The sequence below is a fragment of the Heptranchias perlo genome, chromosome 9 (assembly GCF_035084215.1).
Source record: "Heptranchias perlo isolate sHepPer1 chromosome 9, sHepPer1.hap1, whole genome shotgun sequence".
NCBI lineage: Eukaryota > Metazoa > Chordata > Chondrichthyes > Hexanchiformes > Hexanchidae > Heptranchias > Heptranchias perlo.
The window spans coordinates 30,454,539-30,476,978 of NC_090333.1; the positions used below are offsets into that span (position 1 = coordinate 30,454,539).

Below are 22,440 nucleotides of genomic sequence, written 5' to 3' on the forward strand. Positions count from 1 at the left end.
CCAAGGGTATTAAAGGACATGGGGTTAAGGCGGGTATATGGAGTTAGGTCACAGATCAACCATGACCTCATTGAATGGCAGAACAGGCTCGAGGGGCTAAATGTCACTGCCACTTGCTGCCCCCTGTTATGTGCCACCTTCTCCTGCAGGAAAGCGGGATGCGTGTCTGGGTGATGTGCCTGTCATGGTTGAATAGCTGCCAGTGTATATGACCTGTGAGTTGTGGGTGGGCGGCTTGCAACAATGGTTATGTGTAAGGGTGAGAGGAAGCATCTGATTGGAAGAGTTGAGTCCTGATGGAAAGAGTTTGTTGGTATGTGGGTGATGGGGGGTGTAGTGTGTGGAGCAGTGGATGTGGCTAGTGGTGCAGTTGGTAGGAGACACCACTTGACAGTTGACCTCACTCACCTTGATCTCACTCACCTGCCCCCCCCCCCAACTTGTGTCAAAGCATTGAACTTCTTCCTGCACTGCATCCATGTTTGTGGTGCTGTGTGCCTGGCATTGACTTTGCCCCCCGCTGCCTCCCATTGCCTTTTGAGCATATGTCTGGAGGGTCTCTGCCGCCACCCCCCACCCCCGCCGCAGATATAGGATGTCCCTCCTTCTGTCCACTTCTTGCACCAAGGCCTCTAGTACATCAGCAGAAAACCTTGGTGCACACACTCTCGCAGACGTGGTACAAACTCAGATCGGCAGATTGTTGAGGTCTGGCATGCAGATTGGCGGATGTGGGATTTAGTAGTGTGCAACCTTTATTCAATGTTTTAACGTAATTCATCATTTTGTAAACATAGGGATGAGACCTGCATCTGTGTTTTACGTGTGCGATGTCTGTTCTCCATTCAGACTCCATGCAGACAGCAGACTGTTATTTTTATCAAATAACAGGTACCGGCTACCTTTAAGTGGTTTTAAGAGACATCCTCTCTTTAAGAGATTGGGGCTCCCCCTGCTGGTGGAAAATGAATCGACGTGTAAGGTCTAGATTTCAACGCTGTTTGAAGGTGAGTACTGAGGCTGGATGAAGTTCTTGTCCTGCCTGCGCAGGGGCCGTTGGGCGCGGGTTAATAGCGGATCGCGCCACCCGTGCCCAATAATTGGCCTTATCCAATTTTTCACCTATAATTTCTTAATCTAAGCTTGTGGCTTCTTCAGTTTATATCAGTTCATAACAACTCTTGGTTCTTTTCACGATTTTGTAAATTTACATCAACCTCATCTATCCCCTTCATTATTTTAAAAGCTTGAACCATTTTCCTCCTTTAGCTTCCTTAGTTTCTCTTCATAGCCTGATGACATAAAACCTGCAAAGACCTTCGTTGTCCTTCTCTGAATCATTTCTATCACCTCTACGTGGATGATTTTACAGCTGGAGGCCGTGAGGGCACATTACGCAGTTATTTTTTTGTTAAGTGAATTATTCCCACATAGTGGTGCAGCATTTTCTGATACATTAGCAGTTTCACTTACTTTCTGCAGTAAGGTAAAGTACCTCATCAGTGTTTAGGTGCAATAATCACAGTTTAGCACCTTTTGCAACATGAAATGGGCCCCTTTACCCTTTAAGACGGCAGGTGTGAGGTGATACAGATGTGATGGAAAAACCGCATTCTGAAGCTAGAAATAAAGGAAGATGTGCTTTACTGAAGTGAAGGTGATCTCATCATACAAGGGGTATAGTTGAGGGGTTACTGTTGAGATGCTAATATTTGAGCTTGGACCCATCCACACATCAGAAAGGGGGGAGGGAATAGCAACAGCGGAACACAATCTTGATCTTAACATCAAGAAGAACAAATAAAGAAAAGGCATTGTTTCGGCCAGTCAGAACGCTGATGGGAACTAGGAGTTCTTACTGGGCCATTAAACTCTATGGTGGTGCTAAAGAAAGCTGATATGGGGTTAGCCACCCTTCTGTGTTTGCTACACCTTAGCCAATATGAGGTAAATGCCTGCAATAATAGTTGAAAAACATGCCATTATCTATGACTGCTTGCTTCATGTATGCCATTATCTAATACCTAACATAAACAATATTTTTGACAATAAAATAAAATTGATTTGATCTCATCCTAATACACACCCTGTTCCTCTACGCAGATGAATCTGGACCCAGGACTACTGCAACACAGACCACCGGAATCCACACATCTATCACCACAGCTGCACCAAGTACCAGCACAAAACACAGCCTACAACTCTACAAGTTAATCAATCACCAACGCATGAACACTCACTGAATGTGGAAGATGTAACCTTTCCAGTGGTTCCTTTTGATTCTGTGATGAGCTTCCAACCACATATCCGTTCCATCACCAAGGCCTCCAACTTCCACCTCCATAACATCGCCCGTCTCCGCCCCTGCCTCAGCTCATCTGCTGCTGAAACCCTCATCCATGCTTTTGTTATCTCTAGAATTGACTATTCCATTGCTCTCCTGGCTGGCCTCCCAGCTTTCACCCTCCATAAACTTGAGCTCATCCAAAACTCTGTTGCCTGTATCCTAACTCGCACCAAGTCCCGTTCTCCCATCACCCCTGTGCTCGCTGACCAACATTAGCTCCCGGTCCGGCAACACCTTGATTTTAAAATTCTCATCCTTGTTTTCAAATCCCTCCGTGGTCTCGCCCCTCCCTATCTCTGTAACCTCCTCCAGCCCTACAAACTTTCGAGATCTCTGCGCTCCTTCAATTCTTGCTTCTTGCACATCCCCAATTTTAATCACTCCACTATTGGCGACAGTGTCTTCAGCTGCCTGGGCCCTAAGCTCTGGAATTCCCTCCCTAGACCTCTTCGCCTCTTTAACTCTCTCTCCTCCCTTAAGACGCTCCTTAAAACCAGCCTCTTTCACCTGTCCTAATATCTCCTTATGTGGCTTGGTGTCAATTTTTTTTTATAATGCTCCTGTGAAGCACCTTGGGACATTTTAAAGGTGCTATCTAAATGCAAATTGTTGTTGAGGATGCCATCCTAAACCTGGGACCCATACGGATACATGGGCAGGAATTATGTCGTGGATCTAAAATCTTTTCTAAACTAGATGCATTCAATAGATTTTGAAAGTTATCAAAGCGAACAATATATGACTAGCACGGTAATAATTCAGACTTTGTAAGTCAAAGCAACCATTTGAGTCTAAATATCAGCTACAGTTGTTCAACAAATATGCTAGACTTTGGAACAGAAAGTCATCAAGAGTATATCAGGATGAGAATTAAGGAAGCCAAAAAGACTTATTGGCCCAAAAATTATGGTGTAGGGTACTTGCGTACAAGCCTATAATACGTTCCTCAGAAATTCATCACTATTCTATTTTAGCAGTGGTATTTAAAATAATTGGGTTAACACCTCCACTGATATTGTGAAGAGAGCAATTTCAATGTTGCATGTCCGTATGCAAGTACCCACAACATAAATTGAAAGACACTGAATTGTGTTAAAAGTGAAATGTTCATTTCAATATTGTTTCATTGAATACAAACACATTTTGTAGCTTGTGGATGATTCATATTATAGGACTGTGAGTATCAGCTTGGCTAAATTGGTAGCACTCTGAGTTAAAAAAAGAAAGAATAAAAACATTTGCATTTTTATAGCACCCTTCACAAATTCAGGACATCCCAAAGCACATTACAGCCAATGAAGTAACTTTGAGGTGTAGTCACTATTGTAATGTAAAGAAGGCTATGGGTTTAAACCCCAGTCTAGGACTTGATCATATATTGTAAGGTGACACTCTCTAGGGTAGTACTGAAGGAATGATGTATCGCTGGAGGTGACACCGTTTAAATGAGATGTTAAACTGAGGCCCTATCTAGCTGCTGAGGTGGTCCAGGTGGATGTTAAAGATGAGACTATTTGTATAAGAGCAAGAAATTCTCCCAGAATCCAGGTCAACATTTCCTCCCCAGCCATCACCACCATAAAAAAAATTACCCGGCCAAGTGTGTCACGGCTGTATCTCGGACCTTGCTTACATTAAGCAAAATGGATACTCTCCAAAGTAATTCATTGTATGTTAGCAGATCTCACATGGTGTTACTCATGGTGAGTCAGAGGTTAGGATGTTGCAAGTAGTGGGGAGGGCGGGTGCGGAACTGAGGAAGGGTTGTACATCTGCAATTAAATAATTTGATAGTTCTAAGACTTCTGCCCAGTGACAGTAAAGCAAGTTTTTTTTCTGATTGGCACCCAGAAAATAAATAGTGTTTCTCTCACCCATTGCAGATGTGTATATGTGTAAAACAGCTGCAATCATTGTTTTCAAATTCTCAGGATAAACAAAATAAAGTACAGGTGCCTTTGTCTGTCTGTTTCTCTCTCTCTTTAAGCCAATCTTTCTCCAAAATAAAAAATAAGCATTTGTTCATGGGAAGTTGGAGGATATGCAGTGTATTAAGATGGGAGGATTATATGATATAATGGAGAATGTATTATTGTGCAGCTATATTTTTGCTATGTTTGGAAATAAAATGAATGTTGGATAATATAAATAAATGAATGTAAAATAGATTAAATTGTATAAAGAAGTTTTATATAAATTCAAATTAGTAATAGAAAATAGAACTCTAGGAATAAAGGGAGTGTTGGTTAAAATTACTCTAATTTGTATATTTTTACATAATTTGTATACAACGTTTTAAATATACTTGGTGTAATATTTAATATAATTTATATTTTTAGCCAATTATGTATTTTTAAGTTGCTGTAGGAGCTTTGTATGGAAAAAATAACAGGGCGAGGGATCGGGAATCCGGATAATGTGGACAGAGGCAGGGAAGGACAGGAATGGGCATTGATGGAACAGGGATGGTGGGGAAGTGGTGCAGACGGGAGGAAAGTTCATGATGGACAGTTTGAGCCTGCAGCTTGGGTTGCAGTTAGGTGTTTGGATTGTTTCATTGAAGGTCAGTAGCCTGATTCCCTGGGAAAGTGAAGGCATCAAAGAATCATTGCTGGAAGTGGATTAATGTTTGAGGTGGCTGCTGAAGCACTCGGAGTAAGGGTATTTTAAGTTATAGGTTTCTGCAGGAAATTGAACCCCCCCCCCAGCAGAGGCAGAGTAAAGTGGGAGCCCAGGAGTGTCTGTGGGACTGACAGGAGTGCACTGACTCAGATAAACTCAGATAAGTTGAGGACAATGCACAGTAAGTAGCGGTCATAATAATTATGGAGAAATGAAACCATAAAGCTATAATAATTCTGTTAAATAAATCCTGAACCGTACCTGTAATTGCTGCTACTGCTGTAATATCCAGCTGGTTCATCATTTACATACGAGCTGATCAGGTGGAAAAGAATGTGGACATGGGCCAATCAGCTGCACAAAATTTAACTTGAATAAATTTCCTTTTAATTAAATGTGTTAGTAAAGTGTAACACAGGAAGTGTGACATAAATGCACACACATGCTACGATTAATATAACGAGTGAATCTCCTGTGGTGTTGCTCACAGTAAGTTGGATGATGTGTCAACCTTGGCTCAAGGGCAGCATTCTCACCTCTGAATCAGAAAGGTTGTGGGTTCAAGCCTCACTCCAGAGACCTGAGCATCTAATCTAGGCTGGCACTTTAGTCCATTACTGAGGAAGTGCTGCACTGCAGGAGATGCACTGTAGGACATCAAACCGAGGCCCAGTCTACCCTCTCAGGTGGACGTAAAAGATCCCCTGGCACTATTACGGACGTAAAAGATCCCTTGTCCTGGCCAATATTTATCCCGCAACCAACACCTAAGAACAGATGACCTGGTCATTTATTTCATATTGTTTGTGGGACCTTGCTGTGCACAAATTGGCTGCTGCGTTTCCCACATTACAACAGTGAATACATTTCAAAAGTACTTCTTTGTCTGTAAAGCGCTCTGGGACATCCTGAGGTCGTGAAAGATGTTATGGAAATGCAAGTTCTTTCTTCTTACTCAGTTTTATAAGGACAGACATGCTATACTTCACATGAGGCATAATGTATAATTCTGTTGGTAAATGGGAACTGCGCTTAAGGTGGCTTATTCCTTGAAGATCAGAAAGTCCAATTACTATAAATAAACGCAGCAAGGCATCACTCGGAGCTTAATTGTTTGATGAGGGAACTATGCAGATTGGCATAGGCTAGTCAATTTCAGGTTAAATCTGAGAAACAGACAGCATTTTAAGACTGTTTTGCTTCTGTAACGAAGTATGATAACTGGAGTGTGATTCTGTGTACCATTTTTGACATACTACTGGTGACTTTCCTATGGCATTCCTCACAGTAAATTGAATGATATGCCGTTTTATGGTGTTATACCATGTAATGGAGTATATTTTTCTGCCGGTAAGGTGAATCTGCGTTCCTTTAAGGCCACAAAGTCTAACTGATAGGTAAACAGAGCTTTGAACATAGGAACAGTAAGCCAATCAGCCCCTCGATCCTGTTAGACCATTTCATTAGATTGTGACTGATCTGCTCTCAATTCCATACACCCATTTTTGTCCATATCCCTTGATACCCTCACGTAACAAAAATCTATTGATCTCAGTTTTGAAAATTTCAATTCAGCCAGCATCTATACCCTTTTGGGAGAGAGAATTCCACATTTCCACTATCCTTTGTGTGAAAAAGTGCTTCTTGATTTAACTCCTGAATGGCCTAGCTCTAATTTTAAGATTATACCCCCTTGTTCTTGATCCTCCCACCAGAGGAAATTGCTTCTCTGTATTTACCCTATTGAAACCCTTAATCACTTTAAATACCTCAAGTAGATCACCCCTTAACTTTCTAAACTCAAGGGAACACAGAAAGTTTATGCAACCTGTCCTCAGAATATAACTCTTTAAGTCCTGGTATAATTCCATTGAATCTGCGCTGTTCCATTCCAAGAGGTTCAGTGCCCAAAACTGAACGCAATACTCCAGATGGGGTCTGACCAAGGCGCTGTACAACTGAAGTATCACTTGCTCCCTTTTGTATCCCAACCCTCTTGAGATAAAGGCCAACATTCCATTAACCTTTTTACTATCTTTTAGTGATTTGTGTACATGGACATCTAAATTTCTTTGCTCCTCCAAAGCTCCTAGTCTCTCGCCATTATGAAAATATTTTGATTTGTCATTCTTGGATCCAAAGTGGATGACCTCACACTTCCCCACGTTGAGCCCTCTGCCATAGTTATACCCTCTCTTTTAATCTATGTCCCTTTGTAACTTCCTGCTCTCATCTATATAACTTACTATGCCTCCTAACAAAATGTCATCTGCAAACTTGGATATACAACTCTCTATTCCTTCATCCAAGTTATTAATATACATAGTGAAAATCTGAGGCCCTAGAACAGATCCCTGGGGAACCCCATTTGTTACATCCTGCCAATCAGAGAACATTCCCTTTATCCCTACTCTGTGTCTCCTACGTCCCAACCAATTACTAATCCATGTCACAAGGTTACCTCCAATTCCATGGACTTTCATTTTTGCTTATAATCTCTTTTGCCGAACCTTGTCACATGCCTTCTGAACGTCCCTATAGATAACATCATATCTCATGCCCCTATCCACCATACCAGTGACCTCCTCAAAAAATTCAACTACATTAGTCAAACATGAGCTACCCGTCACAAATTCACGCTGAAACTCTTTGATCAGCTGATACTTGTCCGTGCTCAGTCACTCTGTCCCTGATGATAGATTCCAGTAACTTTCCCATAACTGATGTTAAACTGACAGGTTTGTAGTTATCTGGTTTCTCCATCCCTCATTTCTTAAATAATGGAATGGGTCATTCAGAGTTTAACTGATGTTTGGTTAAGGAACTGGGAATGTGCTCCTCAGTTTCAGGCTCCAACCGAGAAGCACACAGCATTTTAAGATTGCTTTTGATCTATAACAAAAAGTGGTGCTTGTATGCTGACATACCATTTTTAATATATTACTAATAAATCAGAGAATGCACTGTTCTTATAGACAGGACATTACATCATGTAAAATAGAATGTAGGTGTTCATCCTTTCTAAGTCCCAGGAGGTGTATTTGCTTAAATTAAATGAATGGTGGGTTTACTTAGAAGTCAAATTGCTGAGGAGAACCCCAGCTTTGTTTGACAGGTTAACTTAAGTTCTTGGAAACATTGTGAAATTGATATGTTGGAAAGAAGGAGCTGAAACACACATGTATTTTAAGTTATTCTGCCTCTCTAAGAAAGAGAGTTGAGTGCAGGGAGTAGAAACTAAATTATGCTAATTGTAAGAATCAATGTTTAAAAGCTAAAAGTTTTGTACATTTACAGCCAGCTTGGAGCTATTATATAGAATTACATAGAATATACAGCACAGAAACAGGCCATTCAGCCCAATAGGTCTATGCCGGTGATTATGCAGTACATGAGCCTCCTCTCTCCCTACTTCATCTAACCCTGTCAACATATCCTTCCATGCCCTTCTCCCTCATGTGTTTATCTAGCTTCCCTTTAAATGCATCTATACTAGCCTCCTCAACTATCCTTATGGTATCGAGTTCCACATTCTAACCACTCTCTGGGTAAAGAAGTTTCTCCTGAATTCCCCATTGGATTTGTTATGGCCCCTTTTTCTGGTCTCCCCCACAAGTGGAAACATCTTCTCTGCGCCAATCCTTTCATAATCTTAAAGAACTTTATCAGGTCACCCCTCAGTCTTCTCTTTTCTAGAGAAAACAGCCCCAACTGTTCAATCTTTCCTGATAGGTATAACCTCTCAGTTCTGGTATCATCCTAGTAAATCTTTTTTGCACCTTCTCCAGTGCCTCTATATCCTTATTATAATATGGAGACCAGAACTGTTCCCAGTACTCCAAGTGTGGTCTAGCCAAGTTCTATACAAGTTTAACATAACTTCCCTGCTTTTCAATTCTATCCCTCTAGAAATGAACCCCGGTGCTTTGTTTGCTTCTTTTATGGCCTCATTAACCTGTGTCGCTACTTTTGATGTGGAGATGCCGGTGATGGACTGGGGTTGACAAATGTATGGAATCTTACAACACCAGGTTATAGTCCAACAGTTTTATTTGAAAATCATAAGCTTTCGGAGGCTTTCTCCTTCGTCACTTCACCTGACGAAGGAGAAAGCCTCCGAAAGCTTGTGATTTTCAAATAAAACTGTTGGACTATAACCTGGTGTTGTAAGATTCCTTACCTTCGCTACTTTTAGTGATTTGTGTATCTGTACCTCCAGATCCCTTTGCTCCTCTACCCTATTTAGACTCTTATTTTCCAAGGAGTATGTGGCCTCCTTATTCTTCCTACCAAAATGTACCACATCACACTTATCTATATTGAAATTCATTTGCCCATTACATGCCCATTCTGCAAGTTTATTAACGTCTTCCTGTATTTTGTCGCAGTCCTCCTCAGTATTAACTATACCCCCAATTTGGTATCGTCCGCAAATTTTGAAATTGTACTTCCGATTCCCGAGTCCAAATCGTTTATGTAAGTGGTGAACAACAGTGGTCCCAGCACTGATCCTTGTGGAACACCACTTCCTGCCTTTTGCCAGTCTGAATAACTACCTTTAACCCCTACTCTCTGTTTTCTGTTTTGTAGCCAGTTTGCTATCCATTCTGCGACTTGTCCCCTGATTCCACATGACCTTAGTCATGAGTCTACTATGCGGTACATTATTGAATGCCTTTTGAAAATCCAAATATATTACATCTACTGTATTCAATTGAGCTCTTCAATTCTTTTTTTAGTTTGTTTCAGCTTACTTGTCTGTGGTCTATTGCAACTCTTGAAAAAGTGGAAGCCAAGACTGGGAGTGAAGCATGTGGCAAAACTGGCCCAATCAAGTGTTTGGAATAAATTTGAGCTGATTGCAATAAATTAAATGATATTTATGAGCGACAGAAGGATAGCTGAAAGTATGACAGAAATGTGTTAAAGGAAGTTAATGTTACATGTCCAGGAAATAGCTATTAAATGCAAGATTTTTAACATATTAATAGTCAAGACCAAGTGCAGTCTTTAGGCAAAGTAGAATTAATGGGCGAGACACAGCATGTAAACATAATTAAGGACTAAGATTAATTTTACATTTACCTAGCTCACCAAGCACAGTTATAACTCAGATAACAAAAGACAGATTGAAAAAATGGAAGATAATTTTTCTAAATTTTCTTTTTATTCTTTTTAATGCAGGAACAGAGATACCTGATGGTTCACATACACAAATCTTTCAAGGTGGCAGAACAAGTTGATGAGGCGGTTAAAAAAGCATATGGTTTTATAAATAGAGGCATAGGGTACAAAAGCAAGGAAGTTATGCTAAACCTTTACAAATCACTGGTTAGGCCTCAACTGGAGTATTATGGGCACCACACTTTAGGAAGGATGTCAAGGCCTTGAAGAGGTTGCAGTGGAGATTTACTAGAATGTTACCAGGGATGAAGGACTTCAGTTATGTGGCGAGACTGGAGACGCTGGGATTGTTCTCCTTAGAGCAGAGAAGGTTAAAGGGAGATTTAATAGAGGTGTTTAAAATTATAAAGGGTTTTGCCAGAGTAAATAAGGAGAAACTATTTCCACTGGCAGGAGGGTCAGTAATTGGCAAAAGAACCTGAGGGGAGATGAGGAGAATTTTTTTACACAACAAATTGTTACGATCTGGAATGCGCTGCCTAAAAGGGTGGTGGAAGCAGATTCAATAGTAACCTTCAAAATGGAATTGGATATATCCTTGAAAAGGAAAAATTTGTAGCGCTATGGGGAAAGAGCAGGGAATGGCAATAATAGGATAGCTCTTTCAAAGAGCTGACAGAGGCTGGATGAGCTGAAAGGCCTCATTCTGTGCTGTATGATTTTATGATCCACAAAAAACTATTTAAAAATATATTACATTTGTACAAGTATATATGGGAATGAAGATATGGGAAAAAAATATTGAAGCCACATGAATTGAGAGGGTTCAGTTTGTTCCTTATTCATCACAACGCATCATGGAGGATGGATGAAGGGGGGAAGGGTTAGGGTGCAGCAACAAGATGACACAATGGCACCAAAAATGCAACAGAATCTGCCCAGCAACCGCCAGCCATTACTTTCACAACACAAAGCTTTAGGTACAGGGAAAAATCTGCAAAAATTAATTATTTTTCTGAGAAACTCATTAAACAGTAAGAACAACAATAACTTGCATTTATATAGCACCTTTAACATAGTAAAATGTCCCAAGGCATTTCACAGGAGCGATTAAGGAAATATTAGGACAGGTGACCAAAAGCTTGGTCAAAGAGGTAGGTTTTAAGGAGCGTCTTAAAGGAGGAGAGAGAGGTAAAGTGGCGGAGAGGTTTAGGAAGGGAATTCCAGAGCTTAGGGCCTAGGCAGCTGAAGGCACGGCCGCCAATAGTGGAGCAATTAAAATCAGGGATGCGTAAGAGGCAAAAATTGGAGGAGTGCAGAGGTCTCGGAGGGTTGTAGGGCTGGAGGAGGTTACAGAGATCGGGAGGGGTGAGGCCATGGAGGGATTTGAAAACAAGGATGAGAATTTTAAAATTGAGGCGTTGCCGGATTGGGAGCCAATGTAGGTCAGAGAGCACAGGGGTGATGGGTGAATGAGACTTGGTGCAAGCTGAGATACGTGCAGCAGAATTTTGGATGAGCTCAAGTTCATGGAGGGTCGAAGATGGGAGGCCAGCCAGGAGAGTATTGGAATAGTTAAGTCTAGAGGTAACAAGGGCATGGATGAGGGTTTCAGCAGCAGATGAGCTGAGGCAGGGGCAGAGATGGGCGATGTTATGGAGGTGGAAGCTGGCCGTCTTAGTGATGGAGCGGATATGTGGTCGGAAACTCATCTCAGGGTCAAATAGGACGCCAAGGTTGCAAACGGTCTGGTTCAGCCTCAGACAGTGGCCAGGAAGAGGGATGGAGTCGGTGGCTAGGGAATGGAGTTTGTGGCGGAGACCGAAGACGATGGTTTCAGTCTTCCCAATATTTAGTTGGAGGAAATTTTTGCTGTTGGACAAGCAGTGTGACAAATGAGAGACAGTGGAGGTGTTGAGAGAGGCGGTGGTGTGGTAGAGCTGGGTGTCGTCAGTGTACATGTGGAACCTAATGATATGTTTCCGGATGATGTCGCCGAGGGGCAGCATGTAGATAAGAAATGGGGGGAGGACCAAGGGTAGATCCTTGGGGGACTTCAGAGGTAACTGTGCAGGAGTGGGAAGAGATGCCATTGCAGGTGATTCTCTGGCTATGACTGGATAGATAAGAATGGAATCAGGTGAGCACAGTCCCACCCAGCTGGATGACGGAGGAGAGGCATTGGTGGAGGATGGTGTGGTCAACCATGTCAAAGGCTGCAGACAGGTCGAGAAGGATGAGGAGGGATAGTTTACCACGGTCACAGTCACATAGGATATCATTTGTGACTTTGATAAGGGCCGTTTCAGTACTGTGACAGGGGCGGAAACCTGATTGGAGGGATTCAAACATGGAGTTGCGGGAAAGATGGGCACAGATTTGGGAGGCAACAACATGTTCAAGGACTTTGAAGAGGAAAGGGAGGATTGAGATGAGGAGGTAATTTGCAAGGACAGAGAGGTCAAGGATGTTTTTTTTGAGGAGGGGGTGATGACAGCAGATTTGAAGGGGAGGGGGACAGTACCTGAGGAGAGGGAACAATATTAGCAAGCAAGGGGGCCAGGAAGCGAAGTTGGGTGGTCAGCAGTTTGGTGGGAATAGGGTCGAGGGAGCAGGAAGTGGGCCTCATGGTCAAGATGAGCTCAGAAAGGGCATGAGGGGGAGATAGGAAAGAAACTAGAGAAAGATGGGAGTTCAGGGCTAGGGAAGGGGGGAACCTCAGGGGAAGTTTGTCCTGCTGGGCTAGGGACAAAGAATGAAGCGGCCGAGGCAGTTGAACTGATGGTCTTAATCTTAGTGACAAGGAAATCCATGAGCTCCTCGCACTTGTTGGAAGTGAGGGTGGAGGTGGCAGGGGAGAGGGGTTTAAGAAGATGGTTTGTAATGGAGAAAAGAAGCCAGGGAGCGGGGGGGGGGGGCGTTGTCTTTGCATTTCAGGATGATCTTGGAATAGTGTGCAGTTTTGGCAGAGAAGAGCAGGACCAGATCGTGCTTTATGTGGTCCAGCCAGGTCTGACGATGAATGGCTAAACCAGTTGTCCGCCATCAATGTTCAAGTCTAGTCTGCATCCTTTGGAATTAAAGGAGTGGAGATGAGGGCTGTACCGGGGGAACGACCAGGGTGAGAGAGAGTAACGGTTTTAATGGGGACAAAGGTATCAAAGGTAAATTAAGTTTTGGATGCCAAACATAATTTTAAAAAACATTATAAGGCTAAACTCTACAATAATAACCTTGAAAATGGGTGCAAAACTAATTTGCAGACATCAAAAACAGGATAAAAATGAACATTTTAAAACACTTGATACAAAAATTAACTTTTCGTTTATCCAGCCCACACAACTCCATGATCATACCAGGTAAAAACAGGGTCACAAAAAAACAGAAGTAAATTTTAAATAATGTTTTCCTTTGAATAATTTTTTTTATCAATGAAGATCTACTTAAAAACATATTGCATTTTTACAAATACATACAGAAATACACATGGAAAAACGATAGATTGATAGAAAAGAGAAGGCTGAGGGGTGACCTGATAGAGGTCTTTAAGATAATGAAAGGGTTTGATAGAGTAGACGTAGAGAAAATGTTTCCACTTGTGGGGAAATCCAACACTTTAGGTCATAAATATAAGATACTCACTAATAAATCCAATAGGGAATTCAGGAGAAACTTCTTTACCCAAAGAGTGGTGAGAATGTGAAACACACTACCACAAGGAGTAGTTGAGGCAAATAACAAAGATGCATTTAAGGGGGAACTAGATAAGCACACGAAAGAGAAAGGAATAGAAGGGTATGCTGATAGGGTTAGATGAAGAGGGGTGGGAAGAGGATCCTTTGGAGCATAAACACTGACATAGACCAGTTGAGCAGAATGGCCTGTTTCTATGCTGTAGCCCTCCATCGAACTCGATAGACAGATAGAAATTCACATTAAAAGTTAATAAAATTCTTCCCTGTTCTTGCCAATTAAAAACTAAGGATCTCAAAACTAGTTAAAAAAACTTTCCACAAAACTAACAGAAACTGTCTACAATTTAACAAACCATCCACATATTTATCTGTACAAACAGCCGCTGCTGTATGGGACTCAGACTGGATGAAATCTATGACCAGCAAGGTGTGACGCCCTATTATAGAAAACTTATATCACTACCTACAGCTGTAACTGGTGTTACAAGTATGATAACGGGATTTCCCATAAGAGCAAGATTCACATAAAAGTTTTCAGCAAAACACATGCCCTGTATACTGAATTTAATATTTAATAGAATTATATATTTATGTATGCGCATATGTATGAAGAGCTTTGTGAAAAGAGATGTGATCAGGTGTTACATTTATTACGGTGTAAAGTGCGTTACTTTAGATATTGCATAATTTTAGTTAGATTTGCGTGTACTTTCAGTTCTAGTCTTTAAATTCAAAGATGGGAAAATGTAATGATAACTGATTGTTGTTGCTAAAGTTCAAAAGAACACGACATCTATTAGGCTGCTTATACAGTCTATATATTAGAAAGTTGGAAGATACCGAAACACGGAAGGGGATAATAAAGCTCTCTTAACAAAAGTCCCTGATTTCTGTGATGTTCTAATCCCTAAACAATACGCCCCTAATATTTTATTTGCCTCTGCAACTGTTGCACTCCTGTTATGGAATACATATACACGGCTAAGCGTTAGTTACCCTCTTTGCAGCACATTCTGATGAGATATGCTGTATATAACATACTCCTAAGTTTTACTTCTCACATGTATACGATTTTGTTTAGAAAGTAGTTTTTAAGTCAAGTTTGCTAAAGATATAAGTCAAAATCCTAAACTTTCAGAAGATCTGGTCCAAGATATCCTCATAAGGGCATCCAATGTATTTACTTTTTAATTTACTCTAAATGAACAGTATTTTGAAAGCCTTCATGCAGACATGGGCATCTGTCAAGTGCCAAGAACAGCTCCGTTTTCCCCCCTCCCCACCAAAAAAAAAATGAAATGTCATTTTGCATTTGTTCATACTGTCAGAGGTTGGCATCAAGCCTGCTGTGCGCTTAACCAGAACATTTAATTAGAGCGCAGGGCTGCCGCGATCTGACAGCTGGTAATTTCTGTACATAACTGCGAGGCAGCACAATCTGCTTCCTGCACGTGGCTGCAGTATTTTCTTCTTGTGAAGGGAGAAGGATGTCAGCCTGGGTCATTTACTTGGTATAGCAAAACATCAATATGCTTGGCATTAATGATAAGTGTTCACAGGAAGGATTCCGTTGCTTCCCTGTGTCTATCACCATTTCTTGCAAAATGAAGAGGTAATGGGGCATTGTGCTTTCACTTCAGGTCTACGATTTGAAACCAGCCCAAGCAGAGATGACGGTCTTTTGTTAGCGGGCGGGGGGCTGGGTGGAACAGTGGGTTAGTATAACTGCTCTTTCCAATCTAGGACCTAGGTTTGAATCCAGTCCAGGCTGAAGGGATCAAAGTTTCCTCCCTCACAGCTGTTAAAGGTCCTATATTTTTGGCAGTATTAATCTAGTTTCCAGTGGGCATGATTCCAAGCTGCAAAACTGCTCATAAGTTGGCACTAATTCTCATTAAATTAGCAGTTTCGCTCAGAAAGACGGGGAGGATAGCTGGTGTAGAGCTATCACGACGGATGCTGCTTTAATACACACTATTTAGGCAGAGTAGAAGGAACACTGCCTTGCATCCAATCTAGAATTTATTTGACTTGGGAGTGATTGATGCTAACATTGGGTAAAAAAAATCAGTGTCAGGTCCCATACCCCAACAATAACATCGATCCCTTCCATCCCCGTTGAAACAGAAGGGAATATTGAAAGCCTCCTATTTTCAAACGTTGGTCCTCAAGGGTCCAACTTAATACAAGTGGAAAGTCTCAATTAATTTCCCACTAGACTCAAAACATTAGATTAACTCTCATAATTGTAATCCCTTGCTTACTTGCTTCATATGGCCAGTGCTCCACATTACAATTGGGCTCTTCGGTGCAACCACTCTTGCTGCAGTATTTCTGTTTGTTTTCTTGTATATTTTCCTTCATTCTGATGAATGCAAAAACACATCACACCTACACCACACTTCCGTTGTGTGCGTACTGTAAATATTTTGATCCCAGGTTACAACCCGCTTATAAAGTGCTCTTTCTCTCTCCCCCGCATTACTGCTGTTCCTGCTTCTCTTTTCAATCTCTTTTGTTACTGCTGTTACCTCTTGCTGTACTTTGCTTTCTCTCCCTGATGTTCTTTGGCTGTTTCTTTGCTTCCTTTGTTTGGTTTATGCTATTTCTCTTTGCTGCGTTTTCCTTAGGAGTCAGCCATGGGCTCAGAAGGTTGTGGGTTCAAGTCCCACTCCAGAGACTTGAGCACATGCTCTAGGCTGACACGCCAGTGCAGTACTGAGGGAGTGCTGTAATGTCGGAGGTGTTGTCTTTTGGATGAGACATTAAACCGAGGCCCCTTCTGTCCTCTCGGGTGGACATAAAAGATCCCATGGCACTATTCGAAGAAGAGCAGGGCACGGCACTTCAGGGAAAATTTTAAAAGTTTCTCTGTGCAGAGAAAAAAATCCATTTCCCTCCACCCCAAAAAACAATGGATTCCTGGGCAAGAAATACTACATTTAAGGAGTCATGGAAGTGAAAATGGAGTCACGTGGAGCATATTGGGCCGGGTTTTGAATTGACTTTATTTCCCCTTGCATTTGAGGCCCTTTTCCACTGATAACATGTCAGTTTACTCATGACTTGTGTTGTGGATTTGTTACATGTTAGTTAAAGGCTGCAGCTATAGGTAACATTCTCATCGTCATTCATTGCTTTGTATTTTGGACTTGGTTGTGGATTTCTAGGCCAACTTTTAGAGATGTCCTGCATTTGGTGGAATCTTATTTGGTATCCAATGACTATAAGAAACCACAGGAAAACTTCAAGTTGACAGGAATACCCTGCACCACCTGTACCCTGCACCACCTGTACCCTGCACCACCTGTACCCTGCACCACCTGTACCCTGCACCACCTGTAGCTCTGTAACCACCTGTACCCTGCACCACCTGTACCCTGCACCACTTGTAGCTCTGTAACCACCTGTACCCTGCACCACCTGTACCCTGCACCACTTGTAGCTCTGTAACCACCTGTACCCTGCACCACCTGTACCCTGCACCACCTGTACCCTGCACCACCTGTAGCTCTGTAACCACCTCTAGCCCTACAACTCTTGTCCCTGCCCCAGAACTCTCCACTCCTCCAACTCTGGCCTCTTGTGCATCCTCCCTCCTTCACCTCACCATTGACGGCTGCAGCTTGAGCCATTTAGGCCTCACATTCTGGAATTCCCTCCCTAAACTCCTCCACCTCCCTCTCCTCCTTTAAGACCCTCCTTAAAACCCACCTCTTTGACCAAGCTTTTGGTCACACCTCTTAATATCTCCTTCTTTGGCTCGGTGTCCATTCTTTTGTCTGATTACACCACTGTGAAGTATGTTGGGATGTTTTTCTATGTTAAAGGCGCTATATAAATGCATGTTGTTGTTATTGAATGACCTCCAGGAATGACCTTTCAGAATAAAACTGAACAAAAGATTTCTTTTTCAGCTGAAACAACTTTCTCTATGTCAACACAATTAAAAGAAAACATAATCCCCTATAATTCTCCATAAATAAGTGCTGTCCCTTAACTGAAACATCTCTCCCTTTGCTCTACACACACTCCTACCCCATTATCCCATGCACATTCTCCTTTCCTGTACCTCACTCACTACCCTCACAGAGTCTTCCATTACCTCATGAACATATTGGAGTAACTTACCACCTTCACCACCTGGGCTGGTAACCTGGCAGAGCGGATTGCCCGACCATTGCAGAGCCCGGGGATTTTCATTTTACTTAAATCAACAGAATGCAAATCAGGTGGGTTCTACAAGGGGTGTTGATACAGAACCAACCCAGTCTGAAAACTCTGATGAAAACAGATCAATGAGCAAACAACCTCTCTCAGATCATTAATAAACTAAGGGCTAATGTTGTGAGATTCCACTTCCAGTGCAGAGCCATACTGGAGTTGAGTGTGGGCCAGCGATTGGTCACGTGGCACCATAGGGCTGATACTGAGCTCTCTCTGTACGTGCCTAGTGAGGCTCCATGCCGGGATTAGAGACTTGCAGTATTGGTCGATTAAAGTTTTAACGTGCAAGTGAATGAAATATCTAATATACTATTGTAGTTATTACTACAATTACAACTTCCACATACACAGGAAGCTTGGAAGAGATTTACCTCCTTTTCTGTAATTACGTTTGAACTTCAAAACAGCCTCTCCTGCAGCAAGTTATTAGATTTCAAAACACATCAGGAATTACGCACATGGACAATATCCCTCCCTTCCTGTCTCCTTCCCTCAGCTGTACTTTAGCTCTTTTGGTCAGTGGTGGTGTGCACTGAACGGCTCACTTTGGAATGCACTCTAGAGCACACACACACTGAGTGAAATTTCTTTTGAAATCACTCACCCACTTTTGAACACTTTGGGACACTTTAGAAATGAATAAATGAATAGAGGTAACATTAAATGTGTCATTTTTTTTCATTGTTTACAAATTTCAAGAGAAAAGAACTTTGAGGAGGGGGGTGGCGTGAATTTGAATGAAAATCAACACTGATTTTGTGCTTGCTATTATATCACATCATGAAGAATGGATACTTAAAACTGTTTACAAGGCCACAAGTTAATGTAATTGAAAGATCAGATGGCTATTATAGACAATGCTGGAAGTGATGAAAAGAAAATCTTATTGAGTCCTTCAGATAATGTCACTTAAATTCCAAAATGAGATTATTTTTATTGCAATCACTCATCCACTAATATAATTAGCAGCATTATTTATGATAGTCTGTTCTGTTGTGCTGCTGCCTGCAGAAACTATTACATTTTGGCCATGTGCATCATGGTGGACATCAACAGTCAAAGTGCTCCATTTGGTTAGCATATGATGATGTCAACATTAAAGGAATATGTCAGTAGCGTCATTAGCAGAAGATTTCAATCTGCAGTAGATTAAAAGGAAAGATAGTGTCTTTCACATTATCAGGACATCCCACAGTGTTTCACAGCCAATGAATTACATGAGGAATAACACTGGTTTATACATAATGCCGAGTATCATCGACACCTAGGAGTGATCACAAATCAATCATCTCATTAAGGAATTCATGTGATATCATAAACTGTGAATGCAAAGCTCAAAAGGTTTAAACCTATTATTTGAAATGAGATCACTAGTATTTTGTTGTTTTTATACTGTGGAGTAAAGCCAGTTTTATACTAGCTTTGGTACTTAAAGCACCAAGTAGATTAAGGAGTGGTTGAGGTGAATAGCATAGATGCATTTAAGGGGAAGCTAGATAAGTACATGAAGGAGCAAGGAATAGAAGGGTATATTGATAGGGTGAGATGAAGTAAGATGGGGGAGGCTCGTGTGGAGCATAAACACCGGCATATGCTTGTTGGGCCGAATGGCCTGTTTCTGTGCTGTAAATTCTATGTAAAAAAAATGGAATTAAGATATGATGATGTCTACATTGAAGCATTACTGATTGTAGATGTAATTACAGCAAGTGTAGAGGGATTAATCAACAGCTAATTACAGGTAGGACAGGTACTGATTTAATGCACTGCAGCATCCTGTATCAAATCCTGCGATTTAAGTCTTTCTCTTTCGATTGTTTTCTCTCATCAGCACTTCAATTTTAATAAACAGTATGGCTTAACTGCAGCTCATTAGGGCTCATTTTAATATCTCACTTGTTTTCAGTAAGAGTTTTATCCAGGCACCTGAAAATGGTTGCATAATTCATTATGGATGGTGACTGCGATTGGGTTTGCCACCTAGTTTATTGCCTTTCCCTCATAGTCAACAGCGGTGGTGATTGGCAAATATACCCTCGTAGGTACTATGCCACGTTGGGAGTGTTAGAAAACTAACAGACTAAATTTAGTTTAGGAGTCTTTTGTGCTTTCTAGATGTTCCCTCAGAATTGATGTGTCAAGTCTGACATTTCATTTCTTCTTCTTTTATGGAAAATAGGTGGATTCTGTAGTGCCTTTGGCAGAAAAAATAACAAAACAATATAGGTCGGATATATTTGTCAAAAAAATGCAATCCCAGAATTTAAATAACTCAAAGCAATGGAACGAGTCACTAGTGTGCTCTGTGGAGCCCTAAAGCTATGAATCCATGTTTAAAATTTTAATTCCATTAAAGGGGCACAAACTGTCTAGTATATAAGGGCCTATTTTACGAATGCATGCTACCAGGAGTCAGTCTTGTCTGATAATTAGGATAATTGTGTGTAGTGGGCAACATATATAATGAGAGAGAAAGAAAGAAAGACTTACATTTATATAACACCTTTCACAATCTCAGGACGTCCCAAAGTGCTACACAGCCAATGAAATACTTTTGAAGTGTTGTTACTGTTGTAATGTCATGTCACTGTGTCAGAAATTTGACCACATTGCCTGATTTGATGATACTTTTCTGGTTGCCAATAGGCAAGCCATAAAGCGATGGTTAAATCGCCACTTAAGCTTCTACATAGTAGATACAATGTTCTGGAAGACAATTCTGTGTAGATGAGAGGTCCACAGGTGGAAGAAGCTCTGCCTAAAGCCTTGACACTGGTATTGTGTGGACCATTTGGACAGATATTAAGCAGATACAGAGTTTGAAAAACACTGTAGTTGTCAACAGTGACATGCAGCTGGGTATTTCTGACTCATGACCAATCGTACATCATGGCCTCGATATTAGCGGGGAGGCGGGATGGCAGCAGGGGGTGATTCGGTGCGTGGCAAACCCGCATGAACCAAACTTACCATTTCCAACGCAATCGCACGTTGATTGATAGTGGTTAACGTCCTCTCCGGGTTTCGCGCCTGGCAGCCAGCCTAATTGACAGGCTGGCTGCCATCAGGAGCTGCAACACGAGGAGGGAGGGCAAGAAAGGGAGAGAGCGAGTTGTCATCCTGCGCTGGAACGGAAAGACCAGGGTGGGGGGGGGGGGAGAATGGAAGATCTGGCGCTGGACTGGAAGACCGGGGAGGGGGGGGAGAGGGGAAGATCGGGGGGGGGAAAGGGGAAGATCGGGGGGGGGGAGGGGAAGATCGGGGGGAGGGGAAGGGGAAGTTCGGGAGAGGGGAAGGGGAAGATTGGGGGGGAGAGGTTCCCTTGCATGATTTTTTATTTAATTTATTTGGTTTCTTTTTCCCTGATCCAGCCGTTCACGCCTGGTGAAGCGGTGGGCAAGCCGCCCAGGTAAGTTAAAAATCTTTCTAAATCCCTTCATCTGTAACAGGTAAAGTGCCTTAAGAACCTCAATGAGGTACATTTGGCTCTTTAACTGTCATCCCACTGGCTTTAATTGCCGGCGGGACTTCCATTTTCCGGTCGCCGCATGCACACAGGTGGGTCCCTGTGAAACTCGGAAGTTGGCAGGTTGGAGTCGGCTTCCGAACCCGAACAGGATTTACACGGTTTTCGGAGACCCCTGCCCCCAACGCACCCGCATTTGCCTCCTAAAATCAACCCCATAAGTCTTCAATTAAAATAATCAGGAGTCTGGCCCCCTAAATGAAGTGGCAGCCTCCTCCTCAGGTCTACCAAAAAGGCAGTCAGGTGATTTGCTCCCAATCTATTACATAAGAACATAAGAAATAGGAGCAGGAGTAGGCCATTCAGCTCCTCGAGCCTGCTCCACCGTTCCATCAGATCATGGCTGATCTTCAACCTCAACTCCACTTTCCTGCCTGATCCCCATATCCCTTGATTCTCCTAGAGTCCAAAAATCTTATCTATCTCAGCCTTGAATATACTCAACGGCTCAGCATCCACAGCCCTCTGGGGTAGAGAATTACAAAGATTGAGTGAAGAAATGCCTCCTCATCTCAGAATTAAATGGCCGTCCCCTTATCCTGCGACTATGTCCTCTAGTTCTAGACTCTCCAGCCAGGGGAAACAACCCCTCAGCATCTACCCTGTCAAGCCCACTCAGAACCTTGTTTGTTTCAATGAAATCGCCTCTCATTCTTCTAAACTCCAGAGAGAATAGAACCATTCTACTCAACCTCTCCTCATAGGACAACCCTCTCATTCCCAGAAATCAATCTAGTGAACCTTTGTTGCAGCCCCTGTAAGGCAAGTATATCCTTTCTGAGTTAAGGAGACCAAAACTGTATGCAGTACTCCAGGTGAGGTCTCACCAACGCCCTGTACAATTGTACTAAGACTTCCTTACTCTTGTAGTCCAACCCGCTTGCAATAAAGGCCAACAT

The 22,440-nt window shown here is 42.1% G+C and overlaps 1 protein-coding gene across 4 annotated transcripts in view; it reads right to left on the reverse strand.

The window, feature by feature from the left end:
• The window catches only part of slc6a9 (solute carrier family 6 member 9), a 222,206-nt gene that overhangs the window by 68,555 nt on the left and 131,211 nt on the right, over positions 1–22,440 (reverse strand). Inside the window, exon 1 of one of the 4 annotated variants that reach the window (XM_067990115.1) lies at positions 13,736–13,794. The exons of the other annotated variants lie outside the window; for them this stretch is intronic. The gene's annotated coding sequence lies outside the window, so the exon portion shown is untranslated. Of the gene's footprint in view, positions 1–13,735; positions 13,795–22,440 lie in introns of those variants that run through there. 4 annotated transcript variants of the gene reach the window in all.